We start from the raw sequence: 16,285 nt of genomic DNA on the forward strand, positions 1-16,285 counted from the left end.
TGAGTGGGAACTAATCAGAAACCTAGTATGGTAACAAACAGTTACAAAATGAAAGAAGGAAGAGGCCAAGAGGCCGCTGAGAGTAAACAAGTAGGAAAAGAGTGCTGGTTTCTTCCCAGCCTGAGAGTCCATCCTCTCATTTTTATTTTGAATATATATGGTACCCCCGCGCGAAATGGTCTCTTCCCAGCCTGAGAATCCATTCTCTCTCTTTTTTTTTTTTTTTTTTTGGTTTTTGGGTCACACCCGGCAGTGCTCAGGGGTTACTCCTGGCTGTCTGCTCAGAAACAGCTCCTGGCAGGCACGGGGGACCATATGGGACACCAGGATTCGAACCAACCACCTTTGGTCCTGGATCGGCTGCTTGCAAGGCAAACACCGCTGTGCTATCTCTCCGGGCCCCATTCTCTCATTTTTATTTTGAATATATATGGTATGCACGGGGCGCTAGCCCCCATGTGTTTTTTAATATGGAGACCAATGAAAAAATATACCAGTGAATGTCCTGACATACACCAGTGCTGCATTGGCCTGCCATCCACCCCATGAGTCCCTCCCCCTTAGTGTAAGGAGAAAAAGGGGGAAAGGCTGAGGAACACTATGGAGTCCACCTGAGTTGGCAACCAGGGAAGGCCTGGAATAAAGGGGAGAAATAGGGGAACGGCTGGGGGCCTGCCAAGCCTCTCAGCAACCCCCAAGCTAGGTAGTAGGCCTCCGGCATGGGGTGTCCCCTAACCCCATACCTGGGAAGAGCTGGCCTCCAGGATCAAGGAACTGGAAGCCAGATATCTGCCCGGCCCTTCCCCCTGCTCCTCCCCCCTAGAGTAGGGAGGGGGGAAGCCTGGGGACCCCTAATAGAGTCCACCTGAAACCCACATCAGGCCACCCAAGGTGACACTCAGGCAAGGCCTAGAGTCAAGGGGAGAAATAGGGGAATGGTTGGGGGCCTGCCAAGCCTCCCAGCATCCCCCAAGCTAGGGATTAGGCCTCCAGCATGGGGTGTCCCCTAACCCCATCAATAAAAATTATTATTAAAAAAAATCCTGCTGCCCTAGAAGCCCCAGAGAATGGTGGCATCTGAAGCAAGATGGGCCAGACAGGACAGTTCCCATTAGTGTGAGCTGCAGGTTGAGTCTCCTGGCTGCTTCCTTTCTTCTTCCCAGGGACAAAGGCCTATAGTCCAGGGCACTACCAGACACAGAGCATCTGGCAGGTGCTCTGGGGCTGCCAGCACCCCCTCTGCTGAGGTTCATTTTGGTCCTCCCACTTGTCCCAGCAGACGAGTAAGAGGGAGGCCACTGTCCAAGCTCAATGGGTGTGATGCTAGGTGTGCTGCTGGAATTAATGCACACAGGAATCAGCATGAAGGACAGAAATCAAAGCACCTTAAGCACTAGTGAAGGGCATAGAAAAATAACTTGCTTTTTAGCAAGATTCATCGCTCTTTTCTTCTTGCTCCCTGGCCTGTGAGAGGTAAGAAATCCCCAGGTTCATTCCCCAGAAATGCAGGACTCCCCAGCACTAATGGGGATTGAGTGACCCCAGAGCACCTTGTTGGGAAGAATGACCCCTAATGTGATCCCTGGAAAAAGATGTGTCTTTTTCTCAGTGTCTTCTCCCAATTGTACAATATGTATGTTGCATTCTATAAAACAAAACAAAATAAAACATTAAAGGCAAGGGAGAAGGAACTTTCCAAAGGTAAAAATATTTCTTATGTTTTTTTTTCATATTTCTTGTTTCTTTAATATTTACTATTGTTTTTTTTTGGGGGGGGGGAACACCTGGACCTGTGCTCAGCAATCAATTCTGAAAGGCTCAGAGAACCACTGGGATGCCAGGCATGGAAACTGGATTTGTTGCATGCAAGGCAAACACCCTAACGGCTGTACAATTTTTTGACCAAAATTCTGAAAATATTTTTATTGAAGATTTGATTTTATTGAAACCATTGTGATCTACAAAGTTCTTCATAGTTAAATTTCAAATTAACAGTGAGGCAGGGCCATTTTCATGATCAGACAGTGATATGGCCAACATATACACTCTCACACACACATAGACACTGAGGATCGATCCATGGGGTGCAGTTGAAAAGCTGACCCAAGTGGTGGAATGGGTCTGAATGTTTAAAAATAGAGGGGCCGGACATAGAGCATCGAGGTAAAATGTTTACCTTGCACGCAGAGGTCGGTCGTTAGAATCCCGACATCCCATATAGTCCCCTGAGCCTGCCAGGAGCGATTTCTGAGCGTAGAGCCAGGAGTAACCCCTGATCGCTGCCGGTGTGACCCAAAAACTAAATAACTAAATAACTAACTAAATAAATAAAGCCAACATTATATATTTATAAATACATAAAATAAATAAAAATATATAAACACAAATCCGTTCAGATGGAAAGGTTTTCCAACTTCTAGGCAAATCATCATTGGTGAGGGTAAACTTTACTGAAGAAAGGCTTATGGGTTAGATTTTGTATAGAGCATTTTTAAAACATTCCTAATTTTCAAGTCTAGAAAATGTAAGTAATATTGCTGCAGGCATCTTGCGTCTTAGCAACTCTAGTGGGGGAAATATTCTTCACAAGAGATAGTGGGTGATCACGAGCAGCCAGGCAGAATAATATTGAAGAAAATAGAACACAGGAAAATGTGGGGTAAACACATCTTCTGGTTGGCATGTGTCAAATACCATATTTATTCGAGTATAATGTGCACCCATGTATAATGCGTACCCCTAATTTTTGATTAAAAATCGGTATAAAATTTTGTTTTACACCAAGCATAGTAATTGACAAAAAAAGTTGTTAAACATGTGTGGCTGTGATAAAAATCATTTATTGACAACGTAAACTGGTATAAACACAATACCAAAATAAAATTACCGGTAATAATTTTTTTTTTTTTTGGTTTTTGGGCCACACCCGGTGATGCTCAGGGGTTACTCCTGGCTATGTGCTCAGAAGTCGCTCCTAGCTTGGGTGACCATACGGGATGCCGGGGGATCGAACTGCAGTCCTTCCTTAGCTAGCACTTGCAAGGCAGACACCTTACCTCTAGTGCCACCAAGCCGGCCCCCGGTAACGATATTTATTTAAAATGCTTCCAAGTCAGATTCATCAACTAAAGAGTTGTTCCCATTTTTCATCAGTGTCCCAGTTGGCAGGAACATCTGTTTCTCCAGTTTCTTCGCTTCCTTCTGAGCCTGAATTCCACAGCAGGTCATCTTCTGTGCCGTCCATTTGATTGTTGATGCCTGTCTTCCAAAAACTCATGATGATCATTTCTTTTGGTATGTCTTCCCCTCATGTTTGAACCCAGGATGTCATGAGAGATAGGCCAGCTTTCTTGAGCTTTTTTCTTTGCCCTCGTGTACAGTGTCCGCTGCTGCCCGGAAAAGGCGCAGTGCAAACTCACAATTCGCCTACGCCCTCATTGGACCAGCCACCACTGCCACCCCACCCCAGCCCTAGTTGATAACACACACCCAAAGTTTGATTTCTTTTTTTGATAGAAAATGTTGTGCGTTATAATCGAATAAATACGGTATCTACTCAGTTGATGACACCTCCCTCTACTTGGGAGTGCAAGCCAGACCTGAAAATTATTCCTAAATCTTCCCTCCTGCCTACTCTCTTTCTCTCTCTTTACATACATACATACATATATACATACATACATACATACATACATACATACATACATACATACATACATACATACATATATTTAAATTCTCACAAGTGCCTTTGACTCTAAATGAAATCTTCCATCACTGTTTTGTGGTTTTGGTTTTCTTTGGGCCACATCCGGTTATGCTCAGGAGTTACACATGGCTATAATGCTTAGAAATTGCTCCTGGCTCAGGGGGACCACATGGGACACCAGAGAGATCGAGCCCAAGTTCGTCCTGGGCAGCATCATGCAAGGCAAACGCCTACCGCTGTGCTGTCACTCTGGCCCCTCCGTCACTGTTTCTGCACTTTGCTGTCACACAATTATAAACCACCATCTTCTCAAACCATCACTTCTCATTTCCACCATTGCCCCAAAACATTCTCCATCTTAGAACATCAAGAATGAGTGATTTCTCTGATTAGAATCAGGTAGTGGCTTCTATTTGCTCTTTGATAAATGTAATATCCTTAACAAAGTTAATAACTGTCTATATTATCTGATCCCTACATATCTTTCACATATCACTTCTACTCATTTCCTGAGTTACTGACCGTTTGGTTTCCGAGTGTTTGAATATGTCAAATTCTTTTCCAGTTGACAAACCTCGTGTTGCTTTTTTATTTTCTGCCTAGGGAGTTCTTTTCACTTCCTTGGTGAGTTATTTCTTTTAGGCTAAGCATTAGTTGGGATTTAGAACTCTATTGCAACACTTATCTGCAAGAATAATAAATATAAATGAAGCCAGCTGCAAAGTTTACAGGAAAAAAATTATCTTAAGTACACATCCTTTCTCCCAAGGACATCCTTCTTGAGTAACTGAGCTTTGTTTTATGAAATTATTTTAATAAAATTAAAACAATCTATTATTTTCTGGAGGTTTTAACACTCTTAATCACCTTTGATTCCCAACCCAAATACATAAATTTAGAAGATAAGCTTTGAGTTTGAAGAGATAGCACAGTAGGTAGGGCACTGGCATTGCAAGCAGTCAACAGGGTTTTTGACCTGTGGGATCCCAGATGGTCCCCAGTGTCTCCAAAACTGGTCCCAGAGTGCAGATCCAAGAGTAAGCCCTGAGCTCTGCCCAATAACAACAACAACAATAATAAAGGCTTCTGGGAACTAGGGAAATGACTCAAAGGAGTAGAGCATATACTTTGAAATCAGGAGTCCCAAGTTTCATTCTGAGATTCCCTGCAACAACAACAATAATGGCTTCTGGGAACTAGGGAAATGACTCAAAGGGATAGAGCATATACTTTGAAATGAGGAGTCCCAAGTTTCATTCTAAGATTCCCTGAGTGCCACTTCCAAGTATGACCAGGTGTTGCCTCTCCCCCACCAAATTCTGTAACAAAGAGCTCTACATTTATCTTAACTTCTTAATTTACTAGGAAATAAAATCCAAATACTTCCACCTAGACCTGAATTTGAACTCTGCTTTGCTTAATTTTATTCATAGCTGCTCTTGAATGTTACTTAAATTCCATTCTTTTTTTTTTTTTTTTTTTTTTTTTTGGTTTTTGGGCCACACCCGGCACTGCTCAGGGGTTACTCCTGGCTGTCTGCTCAGAAATAGCTCCTGGCAGGCACGGGGGACCATATGGGACACCGGGATTCGAACCAACCACCTTTGGTCCTGGATCGGCTGCTTGCAATGCAAACACCGCTGTGCTATCTCTCCGGGCCCTTAAATTCCATTCTTACCCTGAACTTTCTAACAACTTTATCTTTACTCACTTGGTAAGATGCTTCATAGTTCTTCTGTATATGATCTTCCTCTTTGTATTAATAAATTTGATTTTTGTCAAAATCTAGGTTCATCTTTTGTACTTGTAGGTTGACAGGACTAGGACAAATAATACTTTGTCAAAGAGGCCTTTTCAGATGTTTCGGAGAAGACAAAATAGGTATTCCCATATGGATATGGGAATTATCGTGCTGAATAAAATGAGTCAGAAGGAGGATAGACATAGAATAATCTCATTCATTTGTGGGACATAAGAACAATAAATGCTAGAACATAGTAATATCTAGAGATAATAGAAATGAGGGCAGGAGGACCAGTCCATGGCAGGAAGCTTGTGTCAAAGAGCCAGAATTGCAATTAGGGTAAAGGGTTCACTAGGACAATGATAGACGGAACTGATCAATCTGGACAAAAAACGAGGCGCTGAAAGGGGGTGATATACATGGTACCCCTTAACAATAGTGCAAATCACAGTGTCAAAAGTAAAAGGGGAGTGAGGGAGAGAGTGAAGGGGAGAGAGAGGAGAGAAAGAGAGAGAGAGGAGAGAGAGAGAGAGAGAGAGAGAGAGGGAGAGAGAGAGAGAGAGAGAGAGAGAGAGAGAGAGAGAGAGAGAGAGAGAGAGAGAGAGAGAGAGAGAGAGAGCGAGCAGTGAAATGTCTGCCCAGAGGCAGAGGCAGAGGCAGAGGCAGAGGGGAGGTTGGGAAGGAAATAGAGACATTAGTGATGAGAAATGTGCACTGGTAAAGGGTCATGCACATTGTTAGAATAAAACTCAATCATGAACAAACTTGAACCATGGTGCTTAAATAAAGTAATTTTTAAAACTCGGTGTGAAAAAGGAACCCAGTGTGGTGTCCACCTAGTGACCCAGATGGGACCAGTGTGAGGCACCAAGCAGCAGTATGGTATGCCGCCCCCAACTTCCAGAGGCAGCAGCAGTGGCACCCACCCTGCAGTCCAGAAGAGAACCAGCGAGAGGTACCAAGCAGTAGAATCTAAGTGGTGACTGCCCCAATGTCCAGACAGGACCCTGCAAGACCTGTGTAATGAGAAGAGCATGGCCACTCAGTGGCTATGCACATATTTTATAGCCACTGAACCCCAGTATAGCATGTAGAAAACACCACATTGCAAGGGACACAATGGGGAAACAATGCATAAAACCACCATGCTTTAAGAATGAAGATGGTAGCTCTGTGGGCCCAATAAGTACTGGCCACCTATAGAGCCACCCCAATAAAAACTTTAGAGAGGAAATCTAGAGGATGTTCAAATAACTCAAAGCAACCATGGAACAACCTGAACAAACCACGAGAATAAAGATAAAATAAAAGTAGAAATGAGAAAACTTGAAAATGAAATAACAGACTGAAAAACTTGGTAGGTGAGATAAAAGCTTCCCTGGAAAGCCTCACCAGCAGAGTAAAATTACCAAATAATGACACAGCAAATGATTATTAGCCAAAATAAATGCATAAATGTGACAATAAGTAAAACAAGCTCACTTGCATTTATTTTGCTTTTGACTTGGAGTTTATTAATATGTTATTACATGTCTTAATATGGATGCTATTTTCATCTGGAAGACATATATTCAAAATAATATTTTCAGTTCTTGACATGACCACATATCTTCTCCCTGGCACCTTTCCTTTCTGACAAGTTTTTCCTCTGCTATATCTCAGTATCTGAAAGAACCACTCTAGGCTGACTAGCACCTTATCACTTTCAACTGTCCATTTGGTATTTTGTTTAATCCCAAGACTTCAGTTATTGCTTATGTCAAGAGGAGATACCTTATCAATGAGATTTGCTCTGAGGGCCAAAACTCCACTGCAGGCATCAGCTCAAACACTCGAAAATTCTTTTTTAAAAAAATATATAATCCATCTACATTCCAAATAATTAAATACTTTTACATATTCATTAATTTTAAATTTTTTAAAATGCTTATATGGTATTCATAGTAAAGGAGAAGATACATTTTTAAAAAGCTACAAATTTTAAGCATCACTATTTTTACTCAAATAATATCCTTTAATATTCTAGCAATATCAAAAGATTTTGTTACATATTCTGGTCACATGAGCAATAAAACCCTCCCCCCAAATAAATTTACTCTGTTGCCTAATGCATACTACTACAATATGATTTAATACAGAGAACATTTTCTTTCTTTCTTTCTTTTCTTCCTTCCTTCCTTCTTTCTTTCTTTTCTTCTTTCTGTATTTCTGTTCTTTCTTTTTTCTTTCTTCTTTCCTTCCTTTTGCAGATATAGTAAGTACTCTTTTCTTTCTTTTTGAAGGAAAAAACACCATAAGGTTTGAGGTCAGAAATCTAGCTTACAGGCATGGAGTGTGTGCCTGGCATATACTGAGGACCAATCCCTGTCACCCCAGAACTCTGGGTAGCATTACTGAAAAGGCTGCCCATTACTAATAAAAGAAATAAAAATTACTGATGTGCATTTTAAACATGTGGAGTATAAAAAAACAAAATAAGGAAATAAACACTAGTCTGTCAAAAAATAACCCTGAGCTTTTGCTGATAGAACTGGATTGCCATGATGGGAATTGAGGATGAGAAAGGACTTCAGAGACTATTATCAGGGGATACTGGTAGATATGATACAGAAACACTGCATGGCTTATTTTACTTAGTAGTTTATTACTCTTACTGACATTTTTATGATTCATTGGAGATACCACATGTAAACATACTTCATATTTTGAAGAGCTTCCCCTGTGGTGCTTGGGACCTTGCAGACTACTCCAAGAATAATCATTTGGTTGTGAAGCCTCAAGCTTCAGGGCTCTGTGGATGACATGCTGTGAGGACCACTAGTCATAACCTTCTGTGCTAAGGGGCCATGTTGTTCTAGGGTTCTAATTGGAAGCTTCACACATGCTAGATATGTGTTCCACTGCTTTGAAAACTCTATCCCCACATTATTTTTTATGGTATTGTATGTATAGATGTGTATACAATTTAATTGTATGTATATATGTATATAAAATTCTGCATTTCTTTATAATTTCTCTGTTGATGAGCACATAGATTGTTTCTTCCTTTTGACTACTATGAATAGTATACAAGTGGTATTACTATCAGGTGAGTTTCACAACCTTTTAAAAGATAAAGCCATTTATTACTAGGACTGGCTCTGGTTTTCTAGGAAGAGTTGGCTTTTCTCCAATTTTCATTTTCATCTCTTACTTAGCTTTTATATTTCATTGCCATAAATTTGTCTCATCCACATTACTCTTCTAGTGCTTAACTTCATTAATCATGATCACTCCGAATGAGAATTCCTAAATCATATTTCAGTATATATGATCAGAAAATCAGTGTTTATGACACTATTCTTACTGATAAGAATAACTAAGCGAAACAATGAAAAGCATTAAGGAATAACTTACAAGGTTAAGTGGAGATGATAGGTAAGTATACCTATTCTTAAGTTTCTAAAGAAAATAATGAGTTACTGAATAAGCAATAAGGATATTTACTATCTTTGAAGAAAAGAAGTCTAAGTAGGTCTACTTTGGGTTTAGTCCATCAACTTAACAGCATTATCAAGGATGCAAATTCTTTCATTCTTCAACTTTTTGTTGTGGCATCTGATTAGCATGGACTTTGTTTTCATACTTCCTTGATTCTGGTAGTAAAGTATCTGCAACAGATCTAGTCATTACATTCTAATATGATGTGGTAATGAGCAGGACAGTTGGCTTCTTCCTTGTGCATCTCTCTCATTTTACTAATAGAATTTTAAAAAGATGAGTGGCTAATGAAACCATGAGACATGTACACAATATATGCAGCTATCAGAAAAAATGAAGTTATGAAATTTCCTATTCATGGATGGACATGAAAACTATTATGCTGAATGAATTAAGTTAGAGGGAGAGAGAGACACACAGAATAGCCTCACTCATCTGTGGTATTTAAGAAAAATAAAAGACATTATTGTAATAATACCTAGAGATAATAGAGATGAGGCCTGGAAGGACCAGCCCACTATATGAAGCTTTCCACGAGTGGTGAGTGTAGACAAATAACTATACTAACAACTATCGTGACAATGTTAGTGAGTGAGATAGAATTCTTGTCTTGAAGACAGGCAGGGGTTAGGGAAAAAGAGGGGGTACAATAGTGGTGGGAAGGTTGCACTGGTGAAGGGCGGGTATTATTTTTTATAACTGAAACCCAACTACAAACATATTCATAATCATAATGCTTAAATATATTGTTTTAAATCTGTCAGTTGCTTTAATTTTTCCACATCATTATAAATATTTAGAATTTATGGAATAGTTACTAAAAGGGTAAGTTACAGGGATGAGTTTGGGTGGAAGTAAACAGATAGCTAAGTAAGATAGCTAAAGTAAGAAGTTATTAGTAGCCCGGTAAGATTGGAATCTTGGAGTTAGAAGTTCAAGATTTTGAAGACTTCCTAGACTCTTGGTTACTGCTGTTTTGTTTGTTTTTAAAGAAAAATTTCTTCTTTATTTATCTTCTTCTTCTATTTATGTTCTAAATCTCTTCTATTTATGTTGTATAACTTGCCTTAGTCTCATATTCTGCATTCTTTTGTTTACCAAGTATTCCACCATCTTCAAAATATATATTTAGCATTTTATTCAGTATCATATCTCCTTTCCTTCATAGTATATTTATGTATCAACTGAAATACTCTTTGACTTAGTCAGATATAATACACTCACCCTAAAGAGCACTATTCATATCCCTATTTATTGCCTCATTTTTTCCTTTTTTAATACCAAAAATTCCTAGAAACCACCCAGTAGGCTTTCCTCTATCTCAGTGACTAGAATTGAGTCATATACTTGGTCCTAAATTTAAAAAAATGGTGCCCAAGTTAGAATTAGTTGAAGTCAATCGGTAATTTTTCCTGAGATGGAGAGTGTCTTTTTTGGTGATATATATATATATTTGTTGTCAGACACAAAGAGAAGAGAGGAACTTTCTGGTCCTTACTTCTTATCAGACAACTAATTTAAGGATAAGAACTGTGTTCTCATAAGAAAGCTGTGAACTTTGGGACAAGGATTTTTAAGGAGTGAGCTAACTATGGGTAGTTCTCATCCTCATCTAGTCTAAATAGTTGAATGCCATAATGTTTGATTTACATCTTGGTGTTAGGCTCTAGATTTTTAGGGGACCCCATTTTCCCTCACTAGGCATACATCCCAGTGGATGTTCATATAATGTGGTCAGTTACAACACTTCACAGCAGATGCTCATATGTGGCCACAGCTGAACCCCAAAGAAGGTATTTCTGTCCATAGGAACAAGGTGTCTTTGTTATCCCCAACGTCTTAAAGATTAGGAGGACCATGTGGTTATATACATACTCTCTCCTCTCTCCCCACCTTTCTATTACTCTGTGATTCCCATTCTAACTATATTCTACTCTAACATGTACCCAGTGACTCACAGGGTAAAGGAGAAATTAATGTTGGGTAGCTAATCAATAGTCATAAACATACTTTAATATGTAATATTTATTCTATTCACCATGACAAATGATACTTTTGAAGCCTTTTTGTCAAGTATAGTGTTGATAAAAGAAAGAGAAATACAGATACCTTTGTTAACATTGATAACATTTTAGAACTTGTTCACCAAATTACTGGATGATTTCAGGTAAGACATCTAACCACTTTGTCTTCATTTACACACCTACAATGTACTATCCCCCCATTTTTTCTTTATATAATATGAGATAGCAGAAAGATAAAATAATTGTGATGCTATGACATAAATCAATCTTACTCACATGCCCATTAATCTTCCACACTGCCTGTTCTATATTCTTTTATTTAGTCAAGATGCTATAGTCTACTTAATGTAAGATATGTGATAATTGTCTGAGAATCAAAAAAAATTTTCACCAGGGCCAGAGCAATAGCTGAGTGGTAGGTTGTTTGCCTTGCATGCGTCTGACCCAGGACAGACCAGGATTATCCCTGGCGTCCCATATGGTCCCCCGAGCCAGGAGCAATTTCTGAGTGCATAGCCAGGAGTAACCCCTGAGCATCACTGGGTGTGGCCCCCTCCCAAAAAAAAACAAACAAATTTGCATCATCTCTTGGAACACAGAAACAGAGAGTGTAGAATGTAAGACAAGAAAGACCAGGTGGAGTAATGTGGATGCTATTTGTGAAACATTTATTGCCTCAGATGGAGCATAAACTATCTTGTTTACTAAAGTGGCTGTAACCAAATTTGTGGGTTCCACAGATACCTACATTGTTTTTCCAGCCTAGCTATTGTTGGGTTTTAATACTCACTCATAATATAGGCAAAACTCAAACTAAGAAAGATTTATGCTATAATAAAAATGAAATAAAATGAATAAAAATGAAAAGAAGATTGCTTCATGTATGGGCTTATGAGACAATATGACATTAATAGACAAAGTGAAATACAGACTTCCTTATGAAGAATCAAAAATAACTTGCTTGGAAAAGTTCCCATTCTTTGGATATACAGACTACTTAGAAGTTAGATAAGTAATAATTTTAAGGACTCAATAGTTCAAAATGATTTTTAAATTTTGGAATATTAACATTTCAGAAAAATTTTCAAAAAACAATGGCTTTCTTTATTTTCCCCTGGGGGGGACAAAAAGAAGAGAATCTTTACCAAAAATTCTTTGCGTTGTAATATAAGTGTATTTGGATAAACAGGAATTCTGTAGTAAATTATGTTTTGAGCAACAATCCTGGCAGGAAAATCATTATAGCATAGAAAGTGAGTACCCCTAAAAGTAGCAGAGCAGATAAAGAACACTGGGAATTTAGCTTACCAGAATTTTACATCTGATTTCTCAAATAGTTCTTTGAATTTAGAACCAATATTTGATGAAAAGAATTTCCAAAAACAAGATATGCTGGGACATTAGATCTTCACCATAGCAAAGTACTTGGCAGGATGTTAAGAGACAACATAAAAGAGCAGATGACACACCACTGTGTATCCATGCCACACATATGCCAACAAAATAATAGTTCTATTCACCTACTGCAAAAACTTCAGAAAATTCAGTGTAGCTCTGAGATACTTGGGGAACAATATAGTGGTTTAGCTATCCCTGATGGTGGATGAAGAGTTTTCTGTGGAGCTTGATCTATGCAGTCCCCATAGTCAAAGGGCGTTGAAGAGACTGCTGTTAAAACCTGATTACACCAGCCCTGTCCATAATCGTAGACTCCTCTCTTTCATGTCTACTGCTCATTATCATAGACTTCTCTTTTTAAAATTTCTATTAAACACTAATAACTAGAAAAGATAAGAGAGCAAGACAGTAAGATAAGACAGTTTTTTGGCAAAGGCACTTACTGTAGCCATGAGATAATGTGTCCGTTTACTTGACTAAAGAAAATGCAATGTCAAGAAATACTTTAATTCTGCTTGATTAAAAAAAAAAGTAACTAGCATTTAGTTGATTTCAGGAACCACAAAAGACTTTATATAGACTCATTTACTTCTCTCAACCAGTATTTTTCAATGTTTTTCTAGCTGTGACCCCCTTCTAAACTTGTTTTCTCCTATATATTACTTGCATGCCTAACATACTGGTTTGCCCCAGTCTTGTGCTGTGGATCCTTTTTCTCAACAGTGATCCTTGGAATATGTGTCCCAGATTGCAAACTACTGCTCCTAAATATTCATGCCACAGGTATAACCTCTACCCCTCCCCCCCTTTTTTTTTTTTTTTAGAAAAAACAGATCAAAGAAAATGTATTTACATGCTCATAGTCTCATAGTTTTTAAGTGATAAAGTTAGAACTTGAAAACCAGAATAGAAAGTTTAACTTCAAACACCAGTGTTAATATTTTCTATGCAGACATTGATTGAATTTAACTTTTCATTAGAAAGTCAAATCGTTCTTTTAAAAGTGGACTAAATGGCTATAACTCAAAAAAATTGATCAGTCCACTCCAACAGACATATGATCAGCCCTTTGAGCTCTCTCTAGCCCCAAAAAAGTTTATATAAGATAAGAACTGACAGCAGATTGATGGGGCCAGGATGGTTAGTAAATTTCTTTGTGTGCTATTCTTGTTCTGAGGCATGATCTTCCTTGTAACAGGATTTGAGGGGACAGATAAGAGAGAAAAAGTTTTTGTTGTTGTTGTTTTGGCATCAAACCCAATGGTGCTAACCAGTGCTCTGGGGAAATATATGATGCCGGATGGAATTCAGCCTTCTGCATTAAACGTATGTGCTTTAGTCCTTCAAGAGTGTCTCACCCCTGGTCCAAGAGAACCATTCTTTACATTCACAAGACTGCTCATAAGACTTTTAGTATTACATTTTAAATTCTGTTCTTAATTTGTTTTGGAACTATTTTAGTTTCAAGCATTACTAATTTTCAGATAAGGAAACTGAGTTGGAGAGAACTCTGGGTAACTTTCCAAAGTCATTTTGCCAATGAGTGACTGACCTTGGAGTCTAGATCTAATGCTTATGTCCTTCGTCTTTTGTCTAGCATTTTTTCTTAAAAAAAAAAAAAAATGAGGGGCCGGAGAGATAGCATGGAGGTAAGGCGTTTGCCTTTCATGCAGAAGGTCATCGGTTCGAATCCCGGCATCCCATATGGTCCCCCGTGCCTGCCAGGAGCAATTTCTGAGCATGGAGCCAGGAGTAACCCCTGAGCACTGCCGGGTGTGACCCAAAAACCACAAAAAAAAAATGAATGAAGGCATGGCTTAATTTTATTATTGGCTCCATTGGCTTAACATAAAAATGACTATAAGTTTGTGAAAGACTTGTAATTCAAAAAAATAAAGAAAATCTTAAAAATTAAAAAATTTTAATTTAAAACTAAAATTATCATTAATATATTAACAATTATTAATATATTAATGTGTTAATTAATATATTAATATATTGTTGATATATTGTTACTTAATATATTAATTAAAATTTAAAATTAAAAACTAAAAGAAAATGATTATAAGTTTACATAACAAATATTGCACCCAGATAAAATTAACAAAGTTAATTCAAGGGGAGAAAATATAAATGAGCAATGGGTAAATTTAGAGTATAAAAATGTGAGCCACAGGTTTTGTAAGTAGTTAAGACTGATCTCTAAAGATCACTTCATTAGAAAGGAGTGACTTTGGAAAGGCTTGGTAGCTATGAAGACTCAAAAGACTGGATATGAGATCTGTTTTTAGAACCCTTTTCTTTCAGTATTGTGATGACTGGGGCATATACTTGTATTACTTCCACAGTTAATTACCATTCCATAGGGGTTTTCATACTTATTGGGGGAGAATGGTAGATTTTAGGTCAAACATGGAACCCCAATGTCCTGCTTTAGAAAGCATGCACTAGCCCTTAATGCTATCTTCTCACCTGGATTGCAGAATGTTACTGTGTCAGGGAATCTAAGCAGTAGAGCCTTGACTGATGTCTTTTGGCGTGTAGGGCAGTGGTAGTGATGGAACTGGCAGCCTTATAAATATGGGTAGACATATTACCACTGAGTTGACTGCTCTGAGAAGTATTGCTATAAGCAAACATATTTAAAAAAGTACAGTGAGGTCTACTTGGCACAAATACTTAGTAAATTAGCTTTGTAATATCAGATTCCAAAGTCTATAAAACATAAGGAAGCCTGTAAGGTAATGGAAACTCATTAAATATTGAGACAGCTCTATAAAAACACCACTCACCATGAACATTCAAGTATTATTGACATTATATAAAAATGATAACACTAAAGAGCAACCATCATACTAAACTGGTTTCCTGCCACAGAACTCTTAAAACTTTCAGCATTTGAGTTGGAATCTAATCTTTTGTTTTGTTTATGATTTGGGGTCCTACCTAGCAGTGCTCAGGGGTTTTCCTGGCTCTACGCTCAGAAATCACTCCTGGCAGGCTTGGGGTACCATACGGGATGCTGGGATTCATCCTTCTGCATGCAAGGCAAACACCCTACCTCCATGCATCTCTCTGGTCCCGGAATCTCATCTTAATTTACACTGCTTCACTGGTTATTGTTGAGTTACAACTATCTGTGTGCGAGACGCTTCATCAAAAGATGGAAGGAATATAGGTATGGATAAACATTATCCTTTGTAAGGGACGGGGCATGGGGCCACAGTGGTGCTCAGGAGCTACTCCTGGCCCTGTGCCCTGGCAGTGCTGGGGTGGGACCAAAATATCTGTAGTACCCAGGTTTTGAACCAGTGTCTGCCATTATGCAAAAACTTTACCTTTTATATTCTTTCAGGCCTCAAGAGCAATAATATTGTTTAAGAAAAAGCTACTTACAAACACAGTCCAATCACCATATGATTTCTTTAACATTTAGTCTTTTGCAATTGTCCTATAAACTGGGATTCAAATGAATAACCAAGGTATCGTTCAGACGCATGATTTGAGGATTGTAAGATTCTGAGCAATAACCTCCCCAAATCAGACTGTTGTTTTAGTCTGTAATGAAAGCAGAGTTTGGGACTTGTGGTAAAGTGCTGTGTTAACTCCCAATTAATAACACAGGAAATGAAGTCATGAATTTTCTTATACAAGGATGGACATGGAAACTATTATGGGGAGTGAAATGAGAGAGAGAGAGAGAGAGAGAGAGAGAGAGAGAGAGAGAGAGAGAGAGAGAGAGAGAGAGAGAGAGAGAAGAGTAAGAGAGGAGAGAGAGAGAATAATCTCACTCATCTGTGGTATTTAAGAAAAATAAAAGACATTATTGTAATAATAGCCAGAGACGATAGGATGAGGGCTGGAAGGACAGGCCCAGGATATAAAGCTTACCATGAAGAGTGGTGAGTGCAGTTAGAGAAATAACTTATA

Source organism: Suncus etruscus, chromosome 17 (genome assembly GCF_024139225.1).
Source record: "Suncus etruscus isolate mSunEtr1 chromosome 17, mSunEtr1.pri.cur, whole genome shotgun sequence".
Classification (NCBI taxonomy): domain Eukaryota; kingdom Metazoa; phylum Chordata; class Mammalia; order Eulipotyphla; family Soricidae; genus Suncus; species Suncus etruscus.